The 27,795-nt window shown below is 38.5% G+C and overlaps 1 protein-coding gene across 3 annotated transcripts in view; it reads left to right on the top strand.

Moving 5' to 3' along the window:
• The first annotated feature begins 5,983 nt into the window (after positions 1-5,983).
• Positions 5,984-27,795, top strand: part of LOC133536245 (mucin-2-like) — a 152,461-nt gene continuing 130,649 nt past the window's right edge. For all 3 annotated transcript variants that reach the window (XM_061876629.1, XM_061876628.1, XM_061876630.1), the window contains exon 1: positions 5,984-6,355. The gene's annotated coding sequence lies outside the window, so the exon portion shown is untranslated. The remainder of the gene's footprint in view (positions 6,356-27,795) is intronic.

Raw genomic sequence — 27,795 nt, 5'->3', positions numbered from 1 at the left:
AGTGAGTTCAGATAGCATAAGAACAAGTGCAATATATACATTAGAAGTACATTTGATTATTTACATTAGGTTGTTTATAATCCGGGGAAATGGGATGTGAATGGAGGAGGGTATTAGTAAAGTGTTGAAGTTGCCTGGAGGTGTTTTTTTAGAGCAGTTTTTAAGGCGTGTACGTATGACATGACAGTAAGTGACGTATGAATGTGCGCCTGCTTGTCTGTGAAGAGACACAGGAAAGAGCGAGGAGAGTGTAATGCCCGCAGCTGCGTGAGAACGTCTACTCGAATATTACGATATAGTCATTTTCTATATCGCATAGAGACAAACCCACGATATATCGAGTATATCGATATATCTCCCAGCCCCAACGTTCCCTCTAAGGTGCCCACGGCAAATCTATGCCTCGCACAAAATCCAATAAAAAAAACAAGCAATTTTCAAAGTAACTGACGACAAGAGGCCATAACAGAGACAACAGTTTTCGTTATCGCTGTTCAATTATTGTGACGTCTGTCGAGACCCTTTGAGGAGGACATGAATTCCATCGATCACTTTATTGAGCAAAACTCTTTATAAACACATGACCAAAAACATCGCTCAACAATGTCTATCTAGCAAAGCTGGTCATTTTCTGCCGTACAAAGCAGACCAAAACCAACTTTGCCATCTGTCATATCAACAGCAGACGATACAAATTTACACTGTTCAGGAGATGACTTGAAAATCTTAGCCAATAATAATGAAGAGGAAATTGTTAAACTAAAGTTGTGGTTTGATATAAATAAATTTTCTTTAAATTTGGAAAAGACTAAATATATGGTATTCGGTAATAAAACAAAGATAGAAGTTAGTTATCCATAAACAATGTGAAAATTGAGAAGGTGTCTGAAATCAGATTTCTTGGGGTCATCTTGGATGAAAAGTTGACATGGAAAGCTCATATAATGCATGTGAAAAATAAGGTATCTAAAACCTTATTTATTTTGAACAAGGTTAAATATAGTTTTCCATACAACACAATGAGAATGTTATATTGCTCAAATATTCTACCTTATTTCAATTATTGTGCAGAAATATTGGGAAATACATATCATAGCAACAGAATGCCTTTATTTCTCTTACAGAAAAGAGCAATTCAAATCATTTTTAAAGTAGGATATAGAGACCACACAAATCCACTCTTCATTAGGTCAGGATTACTAAGACTAAAATACATTTTAGAATTGAATACTCTATTAATGATGTTCAAAGCGAGAAACAAAGTTCTTCCGAAGGACATACAAAAGTTATTTGAGTTCACATCTGAAGATGAGAACCACAGAAGGCCGTATGACTTTAAACATCCAAGAGTGCGAACAAATTTGAAACAAATGTGCTTGTCTGTTGCTGGTGTGAAAGCATGGAATTCTCTTAACAAAGACTTAAAAAGCTGTAAGAATATATTTGTATTTAAAAAGAGTTATAAAAAAAGAAAACTGGAATTATATCAAACTGAGTTTTGATTTAGATTGAACGTGTCATTTTGAAAATGCTTAAAGGAAAATGAAAAAGTATGTTGGAGTTTGGGTGTTGGTGGAGGGAACAGTTATAAAGTCATCTAAAATACTGTAATTTGTGTTAAAAAAAAAGGGGCAGATAAATATGAGAATATTATTCTTCCATCTGCTCCTTTCTGATCATGGAAATGTATAAGAAACAAAAAAACAAACAAAAAAAAAACAATGAAAGTGTCAATTGTACGTGGCTTGTAAATATGCATTTTCATGAAAGGAATAAAATAAAATGATGATGATGAACAGCAGCACTTGTGCCAACACAGGCACATATGGCACTGAGCCAGTGATGCGTTTAAAGCCACACAAAAAGTCGGACATTTCCCACACCGCACATTATGTGTAATACCAGGTCGTTACACTATGAGTTACCAATAAAATGTGTGCTCTGTCATGCCTGTTAATCTGGTTTTATGTTTGATCATGTTTTGTTTTGTTTTCTGGACTCTTTTTGCGTTTGCACTTCCTTGTTTTCTTGGTCACCATAGCTACTCATTAGTTTCCACCCGGTTCCCCTTGTCACGCCCCGATCCTCAGCCTCTCACACCTGTTTCTAGTTACCACGGCCACTATTTATGTCACTTGCTTTCTGTTCATCGTTCTGGGTACTTTCCATTCTGCCTTATGTTTTCATGCCTGCATTTTTGCGTACAAACCTTCACACCTTGTTAACCATTTGGACCACGTAAGATCTTTGTATTTTTGCCTCAGTGCAAGTTTTTTGTTTATTGAATATCTTTGATAGTATCTTTTGTTTATTCATAGTTCATTCATGCCATCGCGCAAGTGTTTTTGTTTCCTGTTCGTATTTTGTAGCCAAGTTTTGTACCTCCTCGTGAGCGCCCTTAGCTTGCTAATTTTTGTATTTAGTGTTTAACCTTCCTCTCGTGTTACATTTCTGGTACCATATCTTATGTTAACAGGTCGGTTTTGACCCATTTCTTAAATCAGCTGTAAAATACACTAAAAGCGATTATCATACAATGGGTTTTTCATCTCTTGGTTACCTTGTTAGGCTTCCTTATCCATGAAAATATTGGTTTTAATATTTTTGGTGTGGGCCATTGGGCCTTCTTTTTTGCCAGTATACCCCTCGAATTTCAATTTAAAACATGGTAATATTAACTTTATAAAAAATCGTATAAATAAATAAAAGGCTGTTGTGTTACCTGACTATTACTGAGGGGTATTAGAACATATATCTTATCTCTTATTTGTTTTATTTATTTTTTCATTTTAATAATTTTGAGACTGAATTGACCTCACATGTCTGGACATGCCCATCTTTGTTTGTTGTTGTCCTGGATAACAAGGTAAAATGAGAATCCCCTAAAGCTCACATGGTTGGGAGATGAGCTGGCTGTCATTGTGTTCAGTTTTGGCTCTACGTATTGCTTTATAGTCTTATTTTCATAACTGGGTCAAAACCGACCCTAACAACACCAATGTCATAATTTCATCCAGAACATTTTATAATTTATTAGTGAAAAACTAAAAAAATGTTTTGTTTTGTTGAAATACAGGTTCATGACAAAGTCAAAAAGCCTTGATGCAAAAAAAAAAATGTATGCGCTTATTTTATGTATTTAAAAACTAAAACAGATCGGTGCCGACCCTAATACAAGACGAAGGTTAAATAAATAACCATGTACTCACATCCATGCCTGACTCGTCCCACATCATCTCTGCATCGAGGAAGCAAAAACAATCTAAGTCCCGGCTTGACATGCCCATTCTACTGTCATTTATTAAGAATCTTAATTTATAAATACCAATCATGAAATGCTGTTATTATATTAAAAAAAATTCAAATAAAAAGATATATATTTTGCAAACGGAAAGTTACAGCAATGTACACATGATCCACTGCTTACATCTCATTGTGCAACATGTGAATGTTTTAATGGGAACTAAATGCGATATCTGAAAGGGGTACACATTATTTCCAAAGCAGGACCCCCACCCAGACACACACTACTAGTACACAGCTCATTTAAAAACAATATCTGTTTTTCTTGTCATTGTAAGTGGGCCAAAACACTTACATTAGAAAATGATCACATGGAAGTCAATCAATCAATCAATCAATGTTCATTTATATAGCCCTAAATCACTAGTGTCTCAAAGGGCTGCACAAAACCACAACACAAACCACTACGACATCCTCGGTAGGCCCACATAACACCCCCCCCCCCCACCCACCCCCCCACCCGCCTCTAGGGCAGTGGTCCCCAACCTTTTTGTATCTGCAGACCAGTCAACGCTTAATAATTTGTCCCGCGGCACGGGGCGGGGTGGGAGGTGGCTAATCCTTTTTTTTTTTTTTTCTTTGTCATGAAAAAGGGACATTTTTGTCATGAAAAAGGGAGGTTTTTGTGGTTGGTGCACTAATTGTAAGTGTATATTGTGTTTTTTATGTTGATTTAATAGAAAAAAAAATATATATATATATATTTTTTTTTCAATAAAAAAGAATAAAAAAGGGCTTCACGGTTGAAGAGGGGTTAGTGCGTCTGCCTCACAATACGAAGTTCCTGCAGTCCTGGGTTCAAATCCAGGCTCGGGATCTTTCTGTGTGGAGTTTGCATGTTCTCCCCGTGAATGCGTGGGTTCCCTCCGGGTACTCCGGCTTCCTCCCACTTCCAAAGACATGCACCTTTGGATAGGTTGATTGGCAACACTAAATTGGCCCTAGTGTGTGAATGTGAGTGTGAATGTTGTCTGTCTATCTGTGTTGGCTCTGCGATGAGGTGCCGACTTGTCCAGGGTGTACCCTGCCTTCCGCCCGATTGTAGCTGAGATAGGCGCCAGCGCCCCCCGCCACCCCGAAAGGGAATAAGCGGTAGTAAATGGATGGATGGATGAATAAAAAAATCTTCACGGCCCGGTACCAATCGGGCCGCGGCTCGGTACCGGGCCGTGGCCCGGTGGTTGGGGACCACTGCTCTAGGGGACCGAAAGCAATAGATGTCGAGCGTGTCTAACATGATACTGTGAAAAGTTCAGTCCATAGTGGATCCAACACAACCGCGAGAGTCCCGTCCACAGCGGAGCCAGCAGGAAAACATCCCAAGCGGAGGCGAATCAGCAGCGCAGAGATGTCTTCACGGCCCGGTACCAATCGGGCCGCGGCTCGGTACCGGGCCGTGGCCCGGTGGTTGGGGACCACTGCTCTAGGGGACCGAAAGCAATAGATGTCGAGCGTGTCTAACATGATACTGTGAAAAGTTCAGTCCATAGTGGATCCAACACAACCGCGAGAGTCCCGTCCACAGCGGAGCCAGCAGGAAAACATCCCAAGCGGAGGCGAATCAGCAGCGCAGAGATGTCTTCACGGCCCGGTACCAATCGGGCCGCGGCTCGGTACCGGGCCGTGGCCCGGTGGTTGGGGACCACTGCTCTAGGGGACCGAAAGCAATAGATGTCGAGCGTGTCTAACATGATACTGTGAAAAGTTCAGTCCATAGTGGATCCAACACAACCGCGAGAGTCCCGTCCACAGCGGAGCCAGCAGGAAAACATCCCAAGCGGAGGCGAATCAGCAGCGCAGAGATGTCTTCACGGCCCGGTACCAATCGGGCCGCGGCTCGGTACCGGGCCGTGGCCCGGTGGTTGGGGACCACTGCTCTAGGGGACCGAAAGCAATAGATGTCGAGCGTGTCTAACATGATATTGTGAAAAGTTCAGTCCATAGTGGATCCAACACAACCGCGAGAGTCCCGTCCACAGCGGAGCCAGCAGGAAAACATCCCAAGCGGAGGCGAATCAGCAGCGCAGAGATGTCCCCAGCCGATACACAGGCCATCCTGGGTACCGACTCCAGACGAGTGGTCCATCCGGGGTCCCGACTCTGAACAGCCAGAACTTCATCCATGGACATCGGACTGCTGTCATTTGATTAGAATAATAAGAAATTTAACTTGTTATAGTCAGGTTTGGGACAGGTGTGCTACAGGTGTGGCCTCCATGTGCACGTCTGATGTTGCTCACATGTGCTCCACTGAATGCTCAAGGGGTTTTTCCGTTTGCTCACACACATGAAAAATTAGAGGGAACATTGCCCAGCCCTAAGATATATCCACCGCTGGCCACGCTTCCCCGCCACTGGTCCCAGTTATTTGGGAGATATCTGTAAAATAATCCTCCCTTGTCTGTTCCCATCCTCGTCTCCCCGTGCCCTCTATGCATGGCGTCTCTGCATTCCTCTCCAGTTGACCTTGGTGTCCTGCCAGGGTGTCCCCAACTCGCACCCACCCCCTAAAACCACGTCCTGCCCCTCATTTCCACCCTTCACCTCCCCACATCCCTCGCTCTCCCCCCCCCCCCCCCCCCCCCCTCCTCTGCAGCTGAACATACTCTGCTTTTTAATTAGACCCGCTCTCAGAGGCTCCGCCTCCTCCCGCTTAAAAAAAAAAAACACACACACAATACAAAGGCTCGCATGGCGACACCGGAGAGGAGGTCACGATGGATGGAGGGAGACGCGAGACCGGAGTAGGGAGGCGGGCGGCGATGGTGATTGTGGCGATAGAGGAGGGGGTCGAGCGCATGAGAGGATAACTGCCTGTTTGCTCACTTTTGTCGTCTTGCTCCCCCTCCTGTCCGTTCACTTCCACTCGCCAGCGCTCAGACCTTTTCCGAGGGATGGCTACCCAGGTCCCCACGTGAAGAGGAGCGACTCCGCGGCGCCCGAGAAGCAGGGAGAGACGGGAGGAAGGAGGCGGCGACACCGAGGCGGGGAGTTAAAAAAAATAAGCAAACACCAGCGGGGACCGGAGGAGGAAGAGTGGAGGAGAGATGTGGTAAGTGTGACTCAGTGGCGTCCTGATATGGGGGAGAGAGTAGGACAATCTCCCATCAGCATCACCATAGAGATAAGCTGCAGCATGTTGAAGCATCGCACAAAGTGCTAGTGACATTTTGGACAATTAGCATCTTCTACTCCCTGTGTGTGTGTGTTTTATGTCTGCTTTTGGAAGAGCAAGGTAGTGCATGTCACATTTGTTTATGCAAGTGTGCACCCAGGATATGCACATATTTGTTCCCACAGGAGGGTTCATGTGCTCATAGCCTGCCTGCTTTGTGTTCGTTTGACTTATAGCGTGTGTGTGCATAAGTGTGTTTGTTGTGATACTATAGGGTTGACTTTATAGCAGATGTGCGAGTTATTTTCTCGGACTGTGCAGCTTTATGACATGCTCCGAAAAAAAAAAAAAGAAAAAGAGTGGGACGCCTCCATTGATGCAGAGCTTTGCAGATTCCAGCACTATGCTTTCCTTGCATGTATGTGTGTGTGTGTGTGGGTGAGTGTGTGTGTGTGTTTATAACAGGGGGGTATCCACAAAGTTGCAGAAGGGGGAGGAAGCACCGGGTAAGGGAATCCCATTAGTGAGGGTATGCCTTTAACGCTATTTAGCGTTTTTTTTCCCATTTGCTTACACACAATTTTACTAACTGTGTCTCTTTTTTCAAAAGGATATACACACTTTTCGGGCAGTACGGTGGAAGAGTGGTTAGTCCGTCTGCCTCACAATACGAAAGTCCAGAGTACCGTATTTTTCGGACTATAAGTCACAGTTTTTTTCATAGTTTAGCCAGGGGTGTGTGAAATTATTAACACATTGCCGTAAAATATCAAATATTATTATTTAGCTCATTCACGTAAGAGACTAGACGTATAAGATTTCATCAGGTTTAGCAATTAGGAGTGACAGATTGTTTGGTAAACATATATAGCATGTTCTATATGTTATAGTTATTTGAATGACTCTTACCATAATATGTTACGTTAACATACCAGGCACCTTCTCAGTTGGTTATTTATGCCTCATATAACCTACACTTCTTCACCATTTTGTTCACTATTCTTTATTTATTTTAAATTGCCTTTCAAATGTGAATTCTTGGTGTTGGGTTTTATCGAATAAATTTCCCCCCAAAAATGCGACTTATACTCCAGTAAGACTTATATATGTTTTTTTCCTTCTTTTTTAAAGAATTTTTGGCAGGTGCGACTTATACGGCAGTCCTGAGTTCAATCCCAGGCTCGGCATCTTTCTGCGTGGAGTTTGCATGTTCTCCCCGTGACTGCGTGGGTTCCCTCCGGGTACTCCGGCTTCCTCCCACTTCCAAAGACATGCACCTGGGGATAGGTTGATTGGCAACACTAAATGGTCCCTAGTGTGTGAATGTGAGTGTGAATGTTGTCTGTCTATCTGTGTTGGCCCTGCGATGAGGTGGCAACTTGTCCAGGGTGTACCCCGCCTGATTGTAGCTGAGATAGGCTCCAGCGACCCCGAAGGGAATAAGCGGAAGAAAATGGATGAATGGATACACACGTTTCCTAACCCCACATTCAATTTCCTTAATGCTTAGATTATTTTCAAAATGACACACTTCGGTCAAAACATATGCCCATTTTATCAAAATAAAGCAAGCATTTGTAAAAATACAGTTTTATTGTCATCTCACTCACACAGACTTCAAATGATAAGACACTATTGGAGTGAGTTAGCCATCCATCCATCCATTTTCTACCGCTTATTCCCTTTTGGGGTCGCGGGGGGCGCTGGCGCCTATCTCAGCTACAATCGGGCGGAAGGCGGGGTACACCCTGGACAAGTCGCCACCTCAGAACAGTGATAATTACAAAACTCATTTATTTAAAAAAAAAAGTATTTTAATATAAGAAATCACGTGTGGGTCATTTTGCCCGACCTTTTTAGCATATGTGATGAATGCTTACTGTACCTTGAGAAAATATATTGGCAAATCTATAACAATTGTCATTGTTTACTTTGAAGTAGTAGTAATCGTAAAGGACCTGAAGAGAAAGTAATAATATCCTGTAATCTATTCAAGAATTGCTCAACAATGATGCTGAAAACTGCAAATATTTATTTTTGCCACAGTCAGGTAAAGTAACATATCAGAGTTGTCAACAATGACATGTGGTACAAATTAAAATCTGAGACAAATAAAAAGGTTTGAAAAAAATATGGAGATAAAGATGTGTGTAAAGTGTGAAAATGTGTGCATCACAATCATTATGTGTGCAAGATGGAAAGGTGTGTGTAAAGCATTGTGTGGTATATTTTGTAAAAACTGTGAAAACTGTCATAATAGGCATAGACTCTGCTTGCTGTGTGTAGACTTTTGTTAACTGTGTGATCATTCCAAATTTAGTGTGAGCCATTGGAAAAAAACTGTAAATTTTATAATTTACTACAGCGGTGCAGCTTCTCAAAACTCTTTGCACCAAGTTCCGTATCAGAAGAAAACACTTGGCTTTTCGAGTGCCACCATAATGAGCAAAAGTAAAACACGGGAGCATAGTAGGCCTAAATATTCATTAAAAACAAGGCAGAAGTAGACTTCGTATTTTTGGCCACTGTAACATGACACACAGTTTACACCATGTTTGAATATAGGAAAATCGAACACAGTATTTACATAATAAACTAAATTAAATTATTGCATGTAAAAGTTAAATAAACATTGTACTAGTGTTGTCCCGATACCAATATTTTGGTACTTTTCGGTACTTTTCCAAATAAAGGGGACCACAAAAAATTGCATTATTGGCTTCGTTTTAACAAAAAATCTTCGGGTACATTAAACATATGTTTCTTATTTCAAGTTTGTCCTTAAATAAAATAGTGAACATACAAGACAACTTGTCTTTTATTAGTAAGTAAACAAACAAAATCTCCTAATTAGTCTGCTGACGTATGCAGTAACATATTGTGTCATTTATCTACCTATTATTTTGTCAACAAAATAAATGAATTAATGAATTATTAATATACCCGTTCATTTACTGTTAATATCTGCTTACTTTCTGTTTTAACATGTTCTATCTACACTTCTGTTAAAAAGTAATAATCACTTATTCTTCCATTTGATACTTTACCTTCGTTTTGGATAATACCACAAATTTGGGCATCAATCCGTTACCAAGTAGTTACAGGATCATACATTGGTCATATTCAAAGTCCTCATGGGTCCAGGGACATATTTCCTGAGTTTATAAACAAAATATACTTTTAGAATTTTTTTTGTTGTGATGCCAAAAAATATTGATGTAATTATAGTAGTATCGACTATATACACTACTGTACTTGGTATCATTACAGTGGATGTTTGGTGTCGATCCAACAATGGTGTTTGTTTACATTTTGACACCGGTGAGCTACGGTGTGTAGTGAAGTGGTATTTTTCAGAGGCGGTATTTTACCGAATATGATTCATTAGTATTGCAGTAATATACTAATACCTGTACACCGCACAACATTACATTGTTCTGAAATATTTTGTTATTCCATAGTTACATGCAGCTTTCTCTGCGCAGAATATGAGGAACATTTGGTTGAGTGATAGAAATGACAGAGTAAAACGATTCTATTTGTCTTGTTTATTTTGGAGATGGTTTTGGCTTACAGTTTTCAGATTGTACAGATTTCCTTTGAAAGCTGATAAACTTTTGATATCGGCTTGAGTGTCAGGTATTTGTTGATGAACCCCAAGATGCAGAGACGGAGGCAGGCATGGTATATGAAAACCTGATTTAATTAAAACTACACAAGAACAAACAAAAAGCTCGCACGTGGGCAGAATAACAAACTAAGAGAGCTAGCACTGTGCGCTAGAAAAACAAAAAGGAACTTTAGCATGGAAGCTAGAGGATAACAAACAGAAAAATTGGAAATAGTTAATGGCTAACAAAAACAGCTTACCGCTACAACCACCAGGACAAGATGTAGCACGACAGGTAATAGCTGAAATGATGCCAGACACGACAGGTAGCAAAGACACAAGATTGACATGAGGCAACAACAATACAAATGACAATAGAGGTCCGAATGACAATACAATGATCCAGCACTGACTGGAGGAACAAAGCAGATAAAATAGGAGCTGGCTGATTGACATCAGGTGTGACCAGATGCCAATCAGCCGCAGCTGAGTGAAAACAGGACACAGGGAGACGAACAGGAAACAGAACCAAAATAAGAGTGCTGACAGGAACTAAAGACAAATGCAGAGGAAAAACTAAGACATAGACCAAAACTGTCAGGGACAAGCCTGACATTGAGTCTTGTAATTGCAATGTTTAAATAAATGGGTTGTACTTGTATAGCGCTTTTCTACCTTTAAGGTACTCAAAGCGCTTTGACACTACTTCCACATTTACCCATTCACACACACACATTCACACACTGATGGAGGGAGCTGCCATACAAGGCGCTAACCAGAACCCATCAGGAGCAAGGGTGAAGTGTCTTGCTCAAGGACACAACGTACGTGACGAGGTTGGTACTAGGTGGGGATTGAACCAGGGACCATCGGGTTGCGCACGGCCACTCCTCCACTGCGCCACGCAAAATAAGTGATTCTTTACCGTACCACAAAATCAGGGGTGTCCAATCTTTTTGACTTGGGGGCTGCATTGGGCTAAAAAAAATGGCCAACTGAATAACACTAACAATGTTACAAAAAAGATCAATTAAAATAATAATGTTGAATATAGAGATCATACAAACCCTTTATTTTTTGTACAAAAAAAAATATTGAAATTCAACGACTTAGTGCTTTTGAAAACAGCTAAAATGATGTACAAGTCAAACTATAACCTATACCCAAAAATGTACAACAAAAGAAGAGAAATATAACCTCAGAGGAAAATCTGATTTAAAATATTTGTATGCACCTACAACACATAAGACCCTTAGCATATCAGTATGTGGAATTAAATTAAATCACCCAAAAAAATCTAACAAAGTACCCAATGTGATTCTTTTTAAGAAACTGTTCAAACTACAAGTTTTAAAGTACAAAATAGAACAATCGTCATACAAATCATGAACCTATAAAATAAGAGAGAGAGAGAGATAATGATTATGTATGTGTTTAATATTTATTTATTTATTATTAATTTATTCACTGTACAAAAAGAGAACAAAACAATGGGATAAAACTGCTATGATATGAAAAGGGGTCGGATTAGAACCCATGCTTCCTCCTGCTCCTTTTTGGACATGCTGTAATGAGACATCTTGAAATATGCGATGCATTACATTGTAATTGTATTACATATATATATATATATTTATACTGTATATGTATATAGCCTATACATATACGTGCGCATAATGGATATATAGCTAATATTAAGGGTATTCTTGTCTATTGTGAGCGAACTGTGGTGCTGAATTTCCCCCTGGGATCAATAAAGTACTTTCTATTCTATTCTATTCTACTTGAAAGTTCGACTCCTACCTTGTTTACCAGCGTGACAACCTCCTTAATATTTTGTAATCAATCAGAAATTTTAAGTAGCCAAAATGCGCCAAACATGAATAAGTGTGGAGAATGTTTTGTATTTTTCCCCATCATGCATTATAATAGAATCAATGGGGTGTAATTTATATTTTTTTATGCTTTTGGTCGCTTTTTTATAATATGCATTAAGTTCAGTGAGCAGGTTGTGTTATGAGACCAATGTGTGTTCACTTTTTGTATTGGTTGCATTTTTTTGCACCATGACTAGGGAAAGTTGTTTGGATTGGTCATATAGGTGAATCTCTACAGCTTCCAATTTAAATAACAATTAATGGGCATTGACCTGAATAAATCTGCTGGTCCGCATGATGACAACAATGATGCCACCCTCTTATTGACAGACATTTTAAATGAAATTGAACACCTGGCCAGCCCGATTCCCATTAGACATATTAGACTCCTGATGTCTAGCGGGCCAAATTGAACACGCTGGCGGGTTGCACTTAGCCCCATGGACGCAGTTTGGACACCACCACACTAGATGGAGCACCCACAGTTTTAGAATAGCTGCACTGCACAGTATTACTGCTCATGAGAATTTATACAATACGATCATAGTAGTTAATAACTACACGCTGCCCTAGTTTGTTGTCATGCGTACTCCCCCATACACACCATATATCTTATAAGTCATTCTTTTAAGGGTCAGTTAGTTACTTCATCTTTTTTCACTCACTTGGTATCTATTTAATTTTCCACTGATAAACCCGTTTAGGGTCAAAAGTGAGCTGGAGCCCACCCCCGTTGACCTATATGACATTGATGTTCACATGTAAAAAAATAACTTTTTACACTCACGTTCACACCCAATGACAGTTCCAATGAACTTAATGTGCCAGGTCCTTGGATTGCTTGGAGGAAAACCTGGAGTAAACCCACAGAAGCATGGGAAGAACTTGCAACATACCTATAACCTCTTGAAGCTAGGGCTGGACAATTAATCGAAGGGTCAGCGCAACGTGCATGCAAATATCTGAGCTTTCGAGGGTGAAACAAATGGAGAGCAAATGAGTGAAAAAAAGATCACGTCTACTAGAGGTTTGGGATCTCACCATTGTAGCTACTTTTTATTCGATACACTACTAGTATGCTTAATCAATAATCCCTAAACTCAACAAAAAAAGTAAGGCTATACAATTTACGACAGGGGTCACCAACGCGGTGCCCGCGGGCACCAGGTAGCCCGTAAGGACCAGATGAGTAGCCTGCTGGCCTGTTCTAAAAATAGCTCATATAGCAGCACTTACCAGTGAGCTGCCTCTATTTTTAAAATTGTATTTATTTACTAGCAAGCTGGTCTCGCTTTGCTCGACATTTTTAATTCGAAGAGAGACAAAACTCAAATACAATATTTTAAAGACTTGGTCTTCACTTATTTAAATAAATGTATTTATTTTTTTACTTTGCTCCTTATAACTTTCAGAAAACAATTTTAGAGAAATAATACAACCTTAAAAAATGATTTTAGGAATTTTAAACACATATACCTTTTTACCTTTTAAATTCCTTCCTCTTTATTCCTGACAATTTAAATCAATGTTCAAGTAAATTTATTTTTTTTATTTTAAAGAATAATAAATACATTTTAATTTAAGTCTTCATTTTAGCTTCTGTTTTTTCGACGAATAATATTTGTGAAATATTTCTTCAAACTTATTATGATTAAAGTTTTAAAAAAATATTCTGGCAAATCTACAAAATTTGTAGAATCAAATTTAAATCTCATTTCAAAGTCTTCTGAATTTCTTTTAAAATTTTTGTTCTGGAAAATCTAAAAGAAATAATGATTTGTCTTTGTTAGAAATATAGCTTGGTCCAATTTGTTATATATTCTAACAAAGTGCAGATTGGGTTTTAACCTATTTAAAACAAGTCATCAAAATTCTAAAATTAATCTTAATCAGAAAAAAATTACTAATGATGTTCCATAAATTATTTTCTTAATTTTTTCAAAAAGATTCGAATTAGCTACTTTTTCTCTTCATTTTTTTTGGTTGAATTTTGAATTTTAAAGAGTCGAAATTGAAGATAAACTATGTTTCAAAATTTTTTTTAATTAAATTTTTTTTAGTGTTTTCACCTCTTTTAAACCATTCAATTAAGTGTTTTTTCATCATTTATTCTCTACAAAAAAACGTTCCACAAAAGGAAATAAAATGTACGACGGAATGACGGACAGAAATACCCTTTTTTTTTTATATATATATATATATATATAGATTTTTTTATTATAGGTAAATTGAGCAAATTGGCTATTTCTGGCAATTTATTTAAGTTTGTATCAAACTGGTAGCCCTTCGCATTAATCAGTACCCAAGAAGTAGCTCTTGGTTTCAAAAAGGTTGGTGACACCTGATTTACGCCGTCATGTAACCGCGGACGGAATCACAGAATTGGTCAGTAAAATCTTTCAATTAGAGCAGTTATGGCATGTCAGAGCGCCATTTGTAGCAGTAAGTAATATACTTTATGAATATAATTCGACAAAAAATTGCATTACCATATTATTACACCATTGCCAATGCATTTGGGGATTTTTTTTTTTACATACACTGTAAAAGAAAATATCTGTGGATTTGTAGGTAAATAAACTAACAGCTCAATTTCCAAAAATTGTACTGTAAATGAAAAAACTGTTTTTTTTATGTGTTTTTGTAAAGTAAAATCTGCAGTTGTTGTTTTTACAGTGTATTTATAACAGTAAGTTAAAAAAAAACGATGCAATATATTTACGGTAAAAACTGGCAGCTTTGTTACCAAAATTTTACTGTGGAATGTACAGTGTGTTTTTTTTACAGCATATTACTGTAAATGGAAAAACGGTGCCACGTTTTTTTTTTTTTTACTGTAAAATTCTGGCGATTGAGCTACATTTTTTTTATTTGTTATTCTTACAATTGCACAATTTGTACAATTTAATGGATAACATGTTATCAACAAGTGGGAGAGTGGCCGTGCGCAACCCTAGGGTCCCTGGTTCAATCACCACCTAGTACCAACTTCGTCACGTCCTTTGTGTCCAGAGCAAGACACTTCACCCTTGCTCCTGATGGGTGCTGGTTAGCGCCTTGCATGGCAGCTCCCTCCATCAGTGTGTGAATGTGTGTGTGAATGGGTGAATGTGAAAGTAGTATCAAAGCGTTTTGAGTACCTTGAAGGTAGAAAAGCGCTATACAAGTACAACCCATTTATCATTTATGTATTTATCATAACATGAGTCAAGCAGCTATTTAAAAATATTTGTTTTAATTTTTAACAAAAAAAACATATTTGGAACATACAATAGTATCACATTTGTTACATTATTAGATAATTTTGAAGTTTAAAAGATGTAATTGCATGCAGGACATGTATACTGTATCTGTTGGAAAAATGTAAAAACTAAAACATTTAGTCAGAAGAGCTAAAGTTTACAGATATTATTTCGAGGGTTTGGTGGGCTATTTTAAAATGGTTGGGTGGACCAAATCTGGCCCCAAGGGCTTGAGTTTGACACTTGTAATCCATACTATTAAATTAACTTAAATTAAATCAATTCAGTTTACTGATATTTTTTAAACAAATAAATATGCATCTTGTATGTTGTCTCATTTTGTCCACCGAACGTTTTATGCTGTGCGCAAATGCACAAAGGTGCCCTTTGTTGATGTTGTTGACTTGTTGGAGTGCTGATCAGGCATATTTGGTCATGTCTGCAAGCTAATCAATGCTAACGTGCTATTTAGGCTAGCTGTATGTACATATTGCATCTTTATGCCTCATTTGTAGGTATATTTGAGCTCATTTAGTATCCTTTACTTTTATAAAATGGATGGATGGATATCTCATGACACATTATCTGTTTTTACAAACCCCGTTTGCATATGAGTTGGGAAATTGTGTTAGATATAAGTATAAACGGAATACAATGATTTGCAAATCCTTTTCAACCCATAATCAGTTGAATGCATTACAAAGACAATATATTTGATTTTCAAACTCATAACCTTTCCTTATTTTTTGCAAATAATAATTAACTTAGAATTTCATGGCTGCAACACGTGCCAGAGTAGTTGGTAAAGGGCATGTTCACCACTGTGTTACATCACCTTTTCTTTAAACAACACTCAATAAACTTTTGGGAACTGAGGAAACTAATTGTTGAAGCTTTGAAAGTGGAATTCTTTTCCGTTCTTTTTTTATGTAGAGCTTCAGTCGTTCAACAGTCCGGGGTCTCCGCTGTCGTATTTTACGCTTCATAATGCGCCACATAGTTTCGATGGGACACAGGTCTGGACTGCAGGCGGGCTAGGAAAATACCCGCACTCTTTTTTTACGAAGCCAAGCTGTTGTAACACGTGCTGAATATCTTGGCATTGTCTTGCTGAAATAAGCAGGGGCGTCCATGAAAAAGACGGCGCTTGGATGGCAGAATATCTTTTTCCAAAAGCTGTATGTACATTTCAGCATTAATGGTGCCTTCACAGAGGTTTAGGTTACCCATGCCTTGGGCACTAATGCACCCCCATACCATCACAGATGCTGGCTTTTGAACTTTGCGTCGATAACAGTCTGGATGGTTCGCTTCCCCTTTTGTCCGGATGACACGATGCCGAATATTTCCAAAAACAATTTGAAATGTGGACTCGTCAGACCACAGAACACTTTTCCACTTTTCATCAATCCATCTTAGATGATCTCGGGCCCAGAGAAGCCGGCGGCATTTCTGGATGTTGTTGATAAATGTCTTTCGCTTTGCATAGTAGAGATTTAACTTGCATTTACAGATGTAGCGACAAACTATATTTAGTGACTGATTTTCTGAAGTGTTCCTGAGCCCATGTGGTGACATCCTTTAGAGATTGATCTCGGTTTTTGATACAGTGCCGTCTGAGGGATCGAAGGTCACGGTCATTCAATGTTGGTTTCCGGCCATTCCGCTTACATGGAGTGATTTCTCCAGATTCTCTGAAACTTTTGATGATATTATGGACCGTAGATGTGGAAATTTCAAAATGTCTTGCAATAGAACTTTGAGAAACGTTGTTCTTAAACTGTTTGACTATTTGCTCACGCAGTTGTGGACAAAGGGGTGTACCTCGCCCCATCCATTCTTGTGAAAGAGTGAGCATTTTTTAGGAAGCTGTTTTTATACCCAATCATGGCACCCACCTGTTTCCAATTAGCCTGCACACCTGTGGGATGTTCCAAATAAGTGTTTGATGAGAATTCCTCAACTTCATCAGTATTTATTGCCACCTTTCCTAACTTCTTTGTCACGTGTTGCTGGCATCAAATTCTAAAGGTAATGATTATTTGCAAAAAAAAAAATGTTTATCAGTTTGAGCATCAAATATGTTGTCTTTGTAGCATATTCAACTGAATATGGGTTGAAAATGACTTGCAAATAATTATATTCCTTTTATATTCACATCTAACACAATTTCCCAACTCATATGGAAACAGGGTTTGTAATATTGGCTGCATTTCAGATAGTTGTTTGTGTACCATGTTGTTCCAGACCACAGCAAACATTATTTAGCTTGCCAAAGATTGTAATAAATCTATTAAAACAGCCTGTAATTTCCTTTAACTTGGACACACACACATATATACCTTTTAGCCATTAAAAGCCAGTTAGTTCCAGGAGTTATCTCACCTGCTGAGTAGCCTCTGGTTTACTAATGTTGTAAGAATGTGTAGAATAAATATTAAATGTCAACATTTCTGTCAATTATGATTTGCTTCAGCCTGTGACACATAGTCATTTTGATAGTAGTCTAATATAGAAACTTACCGCGTGTGTTGCCTTCATAATGGGACTAATATACGGCTCTTCATTTTTTGCGGCTCCAGACAAATTTGTTTTTTGTATTTTTTGTCCAATATGGCTCTTTCAACGTTTTGGGTTGCCGACCTCTGCCTTAGTTCACAACAACATTAAGTACACCTGCACAAGCTGCGGTAAATGAAAGCCAACGCGGAGCTCATTGTATTAAGAAAAATACGTCAATTTAACAATAAATGTGTTGTTGTGGTTGTAGTTTGCAATTGTGTGGAAGTGCCTTGCATGGTTCTGAGCTCTGTTTCTAATTGTCTGGCCACCATATTAAGCTACAAGAGCTGACTACCTAAACAATGGATTGATTGATTGATTGAAACTTTTATAAATAGATTGCACAGTTCAGTATATATTCCGTACAATTGTCCACTAAATGGTAACACCCGAATAAGTTTTTAAACTTGTTAAAGTCGGGGTCCACGTTAATCAAAAAACATTAATTTAAAATAACACCTCGCATTATTATCGATGTTAATATAGGTTGGTTGCATTTGTGTATTGGATGTCAATAGGTGTGTGTATTGCAGTGGCTGCAGGCCTAGACGTTGTCTAATTAAGACCGGTCGAGGACTTAAGCCTGTGGATTGTAGCGTCTGAGCGGTTATAGCAAGAAAGAAAGACAAAAAGAACTCGGATCAATTAATCTGCAGTCTGTAAAAAGCAAACAATGATGGATTTGGTTATTCTGCACACAAACATTTACTCATTTCTGTCAAAGTATGCTTGTCACAATCTATTGGCCTACTTAAGGGGGATTTCTTATCAAACACAGGATGTTGGTCTACAAAGCACAGACGGTACAAATCCCTTCTGGCACACACTCTGAAAAAGTTGGAACCCGTCCGGACTTCCTGGAGTTTTATTTTCTTTGGCTATTTTGTCAATCATAAGTTGACGTAGAAGTAGAACTAATTCAAAGATAAACAACCAGCGTGTGCAGATCCCACAAAAGCCGCCAGTGTACCTCTCCCGCCAAATTGAAATCATGCCTTCCAGATATCCATTATTTGCAGGACTCCAAATTAAAATGCTATTTGAACTCCTCGGCTGCAAACAAAATCTAATAATGTTACCCGCCCGTATGTTCAAAGCGATGTTGCTCACAAACATTTACCCATGCAGACACACGCAGCAGACACATGGCGTCATTAGCATTCACCCGGAGTGGGCCAATTATCACTCTCCTTACAGTTCAGTTTTTCACTCCGTCAAAGGCCTGAGGGAAAGATTTGGCTTTTGAGCTGTTAATGTTCCGCTATGTTCCCATCCAGTTGCAAACATTCTCTGGATTTAACAACGTCCACAAAGGTGCTTATTGTCATCAACCACAAAGGTCTTTAGATTCTGTTCTATTAATTAACCAATTTTGTGCTCGACCCCTTAGTTGACAATTAATCTTACTTCCAAGACAGTTTGGATAGTTGCCTCCAACTTTGGCAGCTGAACTTAAAAAACTCTGACCTTTTATGCCCATCAAAAAACTTTGAGGTCAGGATTAGTAGGCACCATTTTTCACCAACCTATTCACAATGTATAAGGGGATTTTATTTATAACTTCCGTTAGGAACAGTTACATGAATTGATTCAGTTCAGTTCAGTTCAGTTCAGTTCAGTTTATCATGCATACAATACAATTACAATGTAATGCATCACATATTTCCAGTTGTTTCAATACAGCATGTCCGAAAAGGAGTAGGTAGAAGCAGAGCTTATCTAATCCTACCCCTTATCATATCATAGCAGTTTTGTGCTAAAGGTCTTTAGTGTTGTACGTGCATACAAATATTTTAAATTATATTTTTCTCTAAAGGTTATATTTCTCCTTTTTTGTTGAGAAGGATCGAACATGCATACAATACAAGTTACCTTATCTTCATGGATCACACTAACGTAGGTGGGGGGCCATGGGTTTTGATTTTGTGGAACATTTTGAGTCTTTCTATCATTTACATTATGATAGGTGGCGGTTACCATTAAGAACATGTTGAGGAACAATGGGCCCAATTCAGCAACCGTTCTTAAGAACAAATTGTGTTCTTAGGTCCACTTATGAAGTTTTTAAGGAGATTTTTGTATTCACCAATGTTTTCTTAGCTGGGATTTGTTCGTAGGTAAAAACAAAATCGACGAGTGCTCCAGAGCACTCTTAGGGTGGCCTGTTTGTCCTAAAGTGTGACAAGTTCCCTGACTTCTATTGTCTATTGTTAAATTAATATCATAGATAGATAGATAGATAGATAGATAGATAGATGGAGAGCGAGATAGAGAAGACAGACAGACATATAGCAAAATGAGCAATATATAGACATTTCAAAACATAGTGTGCGTGCAGGCGCGCACACACACAAACACACACACACACAAACACACACACACACACACACATACACGTGCACACACACTGCAAGGTGGCAAGATGTCGCAGATCGTGCCCTGGGGAGGGAGCACATATTTCACGACCATGTACGAAGTGACAAATATTTATTTGAACGCTTTAAGCTACCGAGAGCTGTCCCTCCTTTCTTAAACTTACGTTTTGACATTATGTATTTCACCCACGGGACAATACGAATTTCTCTTCTGTAATCTGTTTGTGTTTTTTCCGTGTTTGATGTTCAGCTTTTCCGCCAGAACTGTGCCTCTATATGGGGAATTAAGGGCGTTAACCTATGCAAATTACGGAATTAAGGATGTTTACATGTGCATATTGGGGAAATAAGGGATTGTTTGTATGCAAATTATGATAGACACGCAAGCGCTAACTATTTGGCATTCAGAAACTCAAGAACAGCAGGTGGGAACAATTTCGTCGTTTAAGGACACGTCATGAATTTAAATGGATTCCTCTTAGGAAATCACTTATGAAGAAAGATAAGAGGAACATTTAGGAACTTATTGCTGAATGGGGCCTAATAACAGCACAAATCAGCATGAATCAGAGCGTGCCCCTTGGCCAATTGCCAAACTTTAGGTAATGCCGGCTCAAAATGAAAATACCAAATTATACCAAACAATGAGTTTTGACTTTGTGATATATTTTAAGTTTTTCTATCATTTCTAATATAAAAGGTGACGGGTTCCATTCTGAACCTGATCACGGTACGGTCAGCCCAGATCAAAGCAGTCACACTAGCCCGGTAGTTCTCAAATGGGGGTATGCGTACCTCTGGGGGTACTTGAAGGTATGCCAAGGGGTACGTGAGATTTTTTTTTTTAATATTCTAAAAAATAGCAGCAATTTAAAAATCCATTATTGTAAATTTTTTGAATATTGTATGTAAATATAAATGTAAGTTCATAAAATGTCAAAAAAATAATACAACAAACATATTCAGTGTTCACGAATCCAGATGGATCTCTATTACAATCCCCAAAGAGGGCCCTTTAAGTTGATGATTACTTCTATGTGTAGAAATCTGTATTTATAATTGAACCACTTGTTTATTTTTCAACAAGTTTTTGGTTATTTGTATATCTTCTTTTCCAAATAGTTCAAGAAAGACCACTACAAATTAGCAATAATTTGCACTGTTATACAATTTAATAAATCAGAAACTGATGACATAGTGCTGTATTTTACTTCTTTATCTCTTTTTTTCTAACTAAAAATGCTTTGCTCTGATTCGGAGGTACATGAATTAAAAACATTTTCACGGGGGTACATCACTGAAAAAAGGTTGAGAAGCACTGCACTAGCCAAATGTGCTAAACTTTAGGTCAGGGGTCGACAAACCAAAATGTTAAAGGAGCCATATTGGACCACAAACACAAAAATGGAATCGGTTTGGTGCCGCAAAAATTAAAAGACTTTTAAAAGTGTTATAATGATGGCAACATATGATGTAAATGTCTATATTAGTTATATCAGCCTACTGTCAAAATGACTTTAAAATTATTTTATAAGTGTTATAATGAAGACAACACACAATGTTAGTGTCTATATTAGCCTACTATCAAAATGACTTTAAAAGTCTTTTATAAGTGTTATAATGAAGACAACACACAATGTTAGTGTCTATATTAGCCTACTATCAAAATGACTTTAAAAGTATTTTATAAGTGTTATAATGAAGACAACACACAATGTTAGTGTCTTTATTAGCCTACTATCAAAATGACTTTAAAAGTCTTATATAAGTGTTATAATGAAGACAATACACAATGTTGGTGTCTATATTAGCCTACTATCAAAATGACTTTAAAAGTCTTATATAAGTGTTATTATGAAGGCAACACATGATATACGTGTCTATATTAGCTATATTAGCATACTATCAAAATAACTTTAAAAGTCTTATATAAGTGTTATAATGAAGGCAACACATGACGTATGTGTCTATGTTAGCCTACTATCAAAATTACTTTAAAAGTATTTTATAAGTGTTATAATGATGACTGCACATGATGTAAATGTCTATATTAGCTGTATTATTCTACTATCAAAGGCTGATGCAAAAACCAAGTGTGAACTCAATCCAAGCTTGTGATACTAAACCAGAGTAAGGGGGAAAAGCTTCGGAATTTGGAAAATCTAGTCCTGAATAGGCTTCAATGTTACGTCGGATTGGATTTTTGTCCCAGAAGCGTCCTGTCTCGCTTCTTTCCTCTCTGAAAATTCAAAATGTTACCCCTCAGATTTTCAAAACTGGCACTTTTGACCTGATGCCTCATAGTCATTAGAGCCAGGTTAAAATATATGAAATAAGAAAAACTTGTCACTGTTGCTTTAAGGACATAATTCACCACACCTGTTTACTTGACTTTTTCGCCATTATTCACTCTCATTGTTCTATTGCGCACATAACAATGTTGTTCTTGTTTAGCATTCATATAGAGTACGCAGTTAAGAGTGAGTAATTCGGTGCAGCCCCTTTAAGTGACCGTCAGGGGATTCACCCAAAGGTGGGGGTTTGTTGTTACCGCCATTTTGAGTCTCTTTTATGTAAGCAGTCAGTATTTGGCCTCCTGCCTTTACTCACACATGAACCTGGGGGTGCCAATGGAATTGTCCAATATGTTTTGGAATCCTGGAGCATTCAAAGTTTTTTTCACTGGAACTAAGGGGCCAAGCTTAACTGCTGAAAAACAACCCCGCACCATAATTCCTCCTCCACCAAATTTCACACTCAAAATGCAATCCGAAATGTACCGTTCTCCTGGCAACCTCGAAACCTAGACTCGTCCATCAGTTTGCCGGATGGAAAAGCGTGATTCATCAGTCCAGAGAATGCATCCCCGGTGCTCTAGAGTCCACTAGCGACCTGCTTTACACCACTGCATCCCACGCTTTGCATTGGACTTGGTGATGTATGGCTTGGATGCAGCTGTTCGGCCATGAAAACCATGGAGCTCTCTGCGTACTGTACGTGGGCTAATTGGAAGGTCACATGAAATTTGGAGTTCTGTAGCAACTGACTGTACAGAAAGTCTTTGCACTATGCGCTTCAGCATCCGCTGACCCCTCTCTGTCAGTTTACGTGGCCTACCACTTGGTGACTGACTTGCTGTTGTTCTCAAACTCTTCACTTTTCTTATAATAAACTGACTTTGGAATATTTAGGAGCGAGGAAATTTCACAGGTGGCATCCTATGTTAGTTTCACGCTGGAAATCATTGAGAGCGGCCCATTCTTTCACAAATGTATGCTTGCATGTTCGAAATAAACTCAAACTCAAACTCAATGTTTGTAGAAACAGTCTCCATGCCTAAGTGCACCTGATTCCCATCATTTGAATGGGTGGCCAAATACTTTTGGCAATAAATTGTACTTCAAGTTGTCTTGTTTTCGCGTTACAAGCGCAACAACTGATAAATTATTTTCTTGATAATGTGTGTTTTTTCCGTGCGGTAACAAAAATGTGTCATCGCCGAGCAACCGGAAGGGAATAACGGCTGCAGCCATTTCAAAGACATTGGCAATGGAAACGAAACACAAACAGCTTTCTCAATTTGCAAGGCTTACCTTGTTTTTCACAGCAGTATGTCAGGAACTTTTATTGCGGAGGCATGATGGACATCTCTAGAATGTGTTCTCTCCTTGTTTGCTAGCCAGCTAAAAACAGAGATACAAAGTTGTGTGAAAAATAGATTTTACTATAATTTTAGCCAATGTCTGCCAGCTAAACTTTGTATACCGTATTTCCTTGAATTGCCGCCGGGGCGCTAATTAATTCAAAACCTCTTCTCACTCCTGCGCTTACCAAAAGCATGCGATAAAAGTAAGCATGCGCTAATTATTCTAAAACCTCTTCTCACTCCGGCGCCTACCAAAGGAATACAGTAAAAATTCCAATGCCACTCATTTTTTGTCTCATTTTGTCCACCCAACTTTTATTGCTGTGCGTGAATGCACAAAGGTGAGTTTTGTTGATGTGATTAACTTGTGTGGAGTGTTAATCAGGCATATTTGGTCACTGCATGATTGCAAGTTTAAGTGTACTTTTGTAGTTGTTTCCCCATATTTCTACACAATAACCCAGATATGGTAACACGAGTGAGCTTTAGAGAATATGAAGTGAGTTTTGGTCTAGAACATATTTTGCTTTATTCATTCTTGACATGTTTCTTGCTACTTTATCTTGTACATTTTTTACATGAGATTTCCAATTTATTTTATCATCTATTATTACACCCAAAAATGTTTTCTTTTACCCTTTTAATTTCTACTCCATCTATTTATATTTGTGTTTGACTTTCCCTTCTACTGTTACCAAATAGCATTATTTTAGTTTTACTGAGATTCAAATGTAGTCTGTTTTGTCAAACCATCTTTTTAATGTGTTCATTTCTTCTGTTATTATTGCTATAATCTTTTGTGTGTTCTCTCCTGAACAAAACACGGGTAATCTGCAAATAATACTAAGTGCTTTGTAACTCATATAAATATTGAACAATTTTGGTCCCTATTAGTGTTGTCCTGATACCAATATTTCGATACTATTTGGTACTTTTCTAAATTAGGGGACCACAGCAAATTGAATTATTGGCTTTATTTTAACAAAAAATCTTACAGTACATTAACCATATGTTCCTTATTGCAAGTTTGTCCTTAAATAAAATAGTGAACATACAAGACAACCTGTCTTTTATTAGTAAGTAAACTAACAAAGACTCCTAATTTAGTCTGCTGACGGTAACATATTGTGTCATTCCCCATTCTATTAACTTGTCAACAATGTTAAGGACAAGTGGTAGAAAATTCATTATTCATCTACTTGTTCATTTACTATTAATATCTGCTCACTTTCTCTTTCAACATGTTCTATCTACACTTCTGTTAAAATGTAACATTCAGTTATTCTTCTGTTGTTTGATACTTTACATTAATTTTGGATGATATCACAAATTTGGGTATCAATCCGATACCAAGTAGTAACAGGATCATACATTGGTCTTATCCAAAGTCCTCATGTGTCCAAGGACATATTTCCTGAGTTTATACTAAGATGAGGTGGCGACTTGTCCAGGGTGTACGCCGCCTTCCATCCGATTATAGCTGAGGTAGGCTCCAGAATCCCCCGCGACCCTGAAGGAATTAAGCTGTAGAAAATGGATGGATAAACATAATATACATTTTTTGGCGTACCGGTAGTTTTCAGAGGTGGTGTAGTGCCGAATATGATTCATTAGTATTGCAGTATTATACTAATACCGGTACACCGTTCAAATCTAGTCCCTATATTGATCCCTGTGATACACCACAAGCTATATTCAGTTTTGTAAACGCGTATTTTTCACGCGTGTATTTTCTCGTATTGCTTTCTGTTGTTTAAGTAGCCTCTTACCCAGTTCAAGACCAACCCTCTGATTCCGTACTATTCTAACTTGTTAATTAAGATATTAGGATTAATTGTGTCAAATGTTTTTCAGGCCCATAAACATTGCGTCAGCCCAATTTTTGGTAATTGGTTGGTAGTCTATTCCGTTATTTCTATTAATGCCATTGATGTTGAAATGTTGGCTCTGCGAGTCGGCACATGCCTAAAAATATCTAAGCTAAAATAAAGCCAGTGAATCTGATCAGCTAATCGGTAATATAATCGATAATTAGTTGGCTAATCGTTAAGATAGTTAATGGTTAGTAGACTATCAACCTAGTCGTTAGTTGTAGCCTTTTACCCAAAGTCAGCTGGGCTAGGCTCCAGCTCACCTGCAATCCTTTTAAGCAGGGGTGTCAAACTCATTTTAGCTCAGGGGCCACACGGAGAAAAATCTACTCCCTAGTGGGCCGGACCGGTAAACTCACGGCACGATAACTTGAAAATAAAGACAACCTCAGATTGTTTTCTTTGTTTACAAATAGAACAAGCACATTCTGAAAATGTACAAATCATAATGTTGTCGGTTTTCTTTTACACTTACATGTTGTGGTTAACAGTATTATATCCTTATTTGTCCTTTCTAAATAAATTATGTGATAATGTTCATCAGTCTACTCATTGGTGTTAATTTTCAATCCATCAAGATAAACCATCCATCCATCCATGTAACGTCTGTGTGGCATATTGTTGCCGGATTCATTCCCCCGAGGATGTGTAGGCATGAACACAACAAAGGTAAGATATAATGACATTTATTTAACTAACAAAAGGAGCTAAGGAACAAAAACACTGGAGCTAAGCAGAAAAACAAACCAAGGGTGCTAGCATAGAAGCTAGGAATAACAAACAGACAAACTGGACTTGGCACGAAGGCACACACAAGGGAAAACAAATCATTAGCGTGAGAGCTAGAATAAAACAACAAAGGCGTAGTGTGAAAGCTAGCGAAAATATACATACGAGTAGAAGTCAGTCATCACTGTTGCTCGAAGGCAAATTAGGATCCCAGAATGAACAACAAAAAATGGGCAAGTTTAAATAAGAGAGGTGATTAGAAAAACAGGTGTGCAGGGACCGTGAGTAGCAGGTGAAAACAATATATAACCATGGTGACAGACTAAACAGGAACTAAGAAGGCCGAACTACAAAATGTGATACAGAAAAAGAACAATAAACAAGAATATGTAAAGATCCGAGTAGCGGATTGCAACAATCCATCCATTTTTCTACCGCTTATTCCCTGTGGTGCAGCGAGGGGCGCTGGAGCCTATCTCCGCTACAATCGGGCAGAAGGCGGGTTACACCCTGGACAACTCTCTGGGGGGGGGGGGGGGGGGGGGCTTGCCTACATATGTGGTCCTCTCCAAGGTTTCTCATAGTCATTGTCACCGACGTCCCACTGGGGTGAGTTTTTCCTACCCCTTATGTGGGCTCTGTACAGCGGATGTCGTTATGGCTTGTGTCGCCCTTTGAGACACTTGTGATTTAGGGCTGTATAAATAAACATTGATTGATTGATTGATTGATTGATTGATTGATTGATTGATTGATTGATTGATTGAAGTCGCCACCTCATCGCTGGTTAGATATGTAGTTTGTTCATTTTCTTCGACATCATTTGCTTTATTTTTATTCTTTTACATATGTAGCATCATCTACAAAGATACAAAGTTTAAGTACCACTGATAGACTCACACACACACACTAGATGTGGTGAAATTACTCTCTGCGTTTGACCCATTCACTTGTTCCACCCCCTGGGAGGTGAGAGGAGCAGTGAGCAGCAGCAGTGGCCGCGCTCAGGAATCATTTTGGTGATTTAACCCCCAATTCCAACCCTTGATGCTGAGTGCCTAGGAGGGAGGTAATGGCTCCCATTTTTATAGTCTTTGTTATGACTCAGCAGGGGTTCGATCTAACGACCTACCGATCTCAGTGCAGACACGCTAACCACAAGGCCACTGAGTAGTACACAGATTTGCTATTGCGACATCTAGTGGACACATTTAGAACAGCAGTTTCTTTCATTCAAAAATTTCGGCTTATTTTTATACTTAGCAAACTCATCCCACGGGCCGGATAAAACCTGTTCACAGGCCGTAGGTTTGCCACCCCTGCTGTGGAGGATCAAAAGCAAAGAAAATTAATGCATTGATGGATTATCGAGAGCACGTCTCCTATTTTATTTGTTTTTTTCCTTCCCTATTGTTCCCTCCTGCTAGAATATCTTTCCGCTCCATTCCCACTCTGCTCTATCCTT

Source organism: Nerophis ophidion, linkage group LG17, assembly GCF_033978795.1.
Source record: "Nerophis ophidion isolate RoL-2023_Sa linkage group LG17, RoL_Noph_v1.0, whole genome shotgun sequence".
Lineage (NCBI taxonomy): Eukaryota > Metazoa > Chordata > Actinopteri > Syngnathiformes > Syngnathidae > Nerophis > Nerophis ophidion.
The sequence above is the reverse complement of the archived record's forward strand: the minus strand, read 5'-3'. Positions and strand labels throughout refer to the sequence as shown.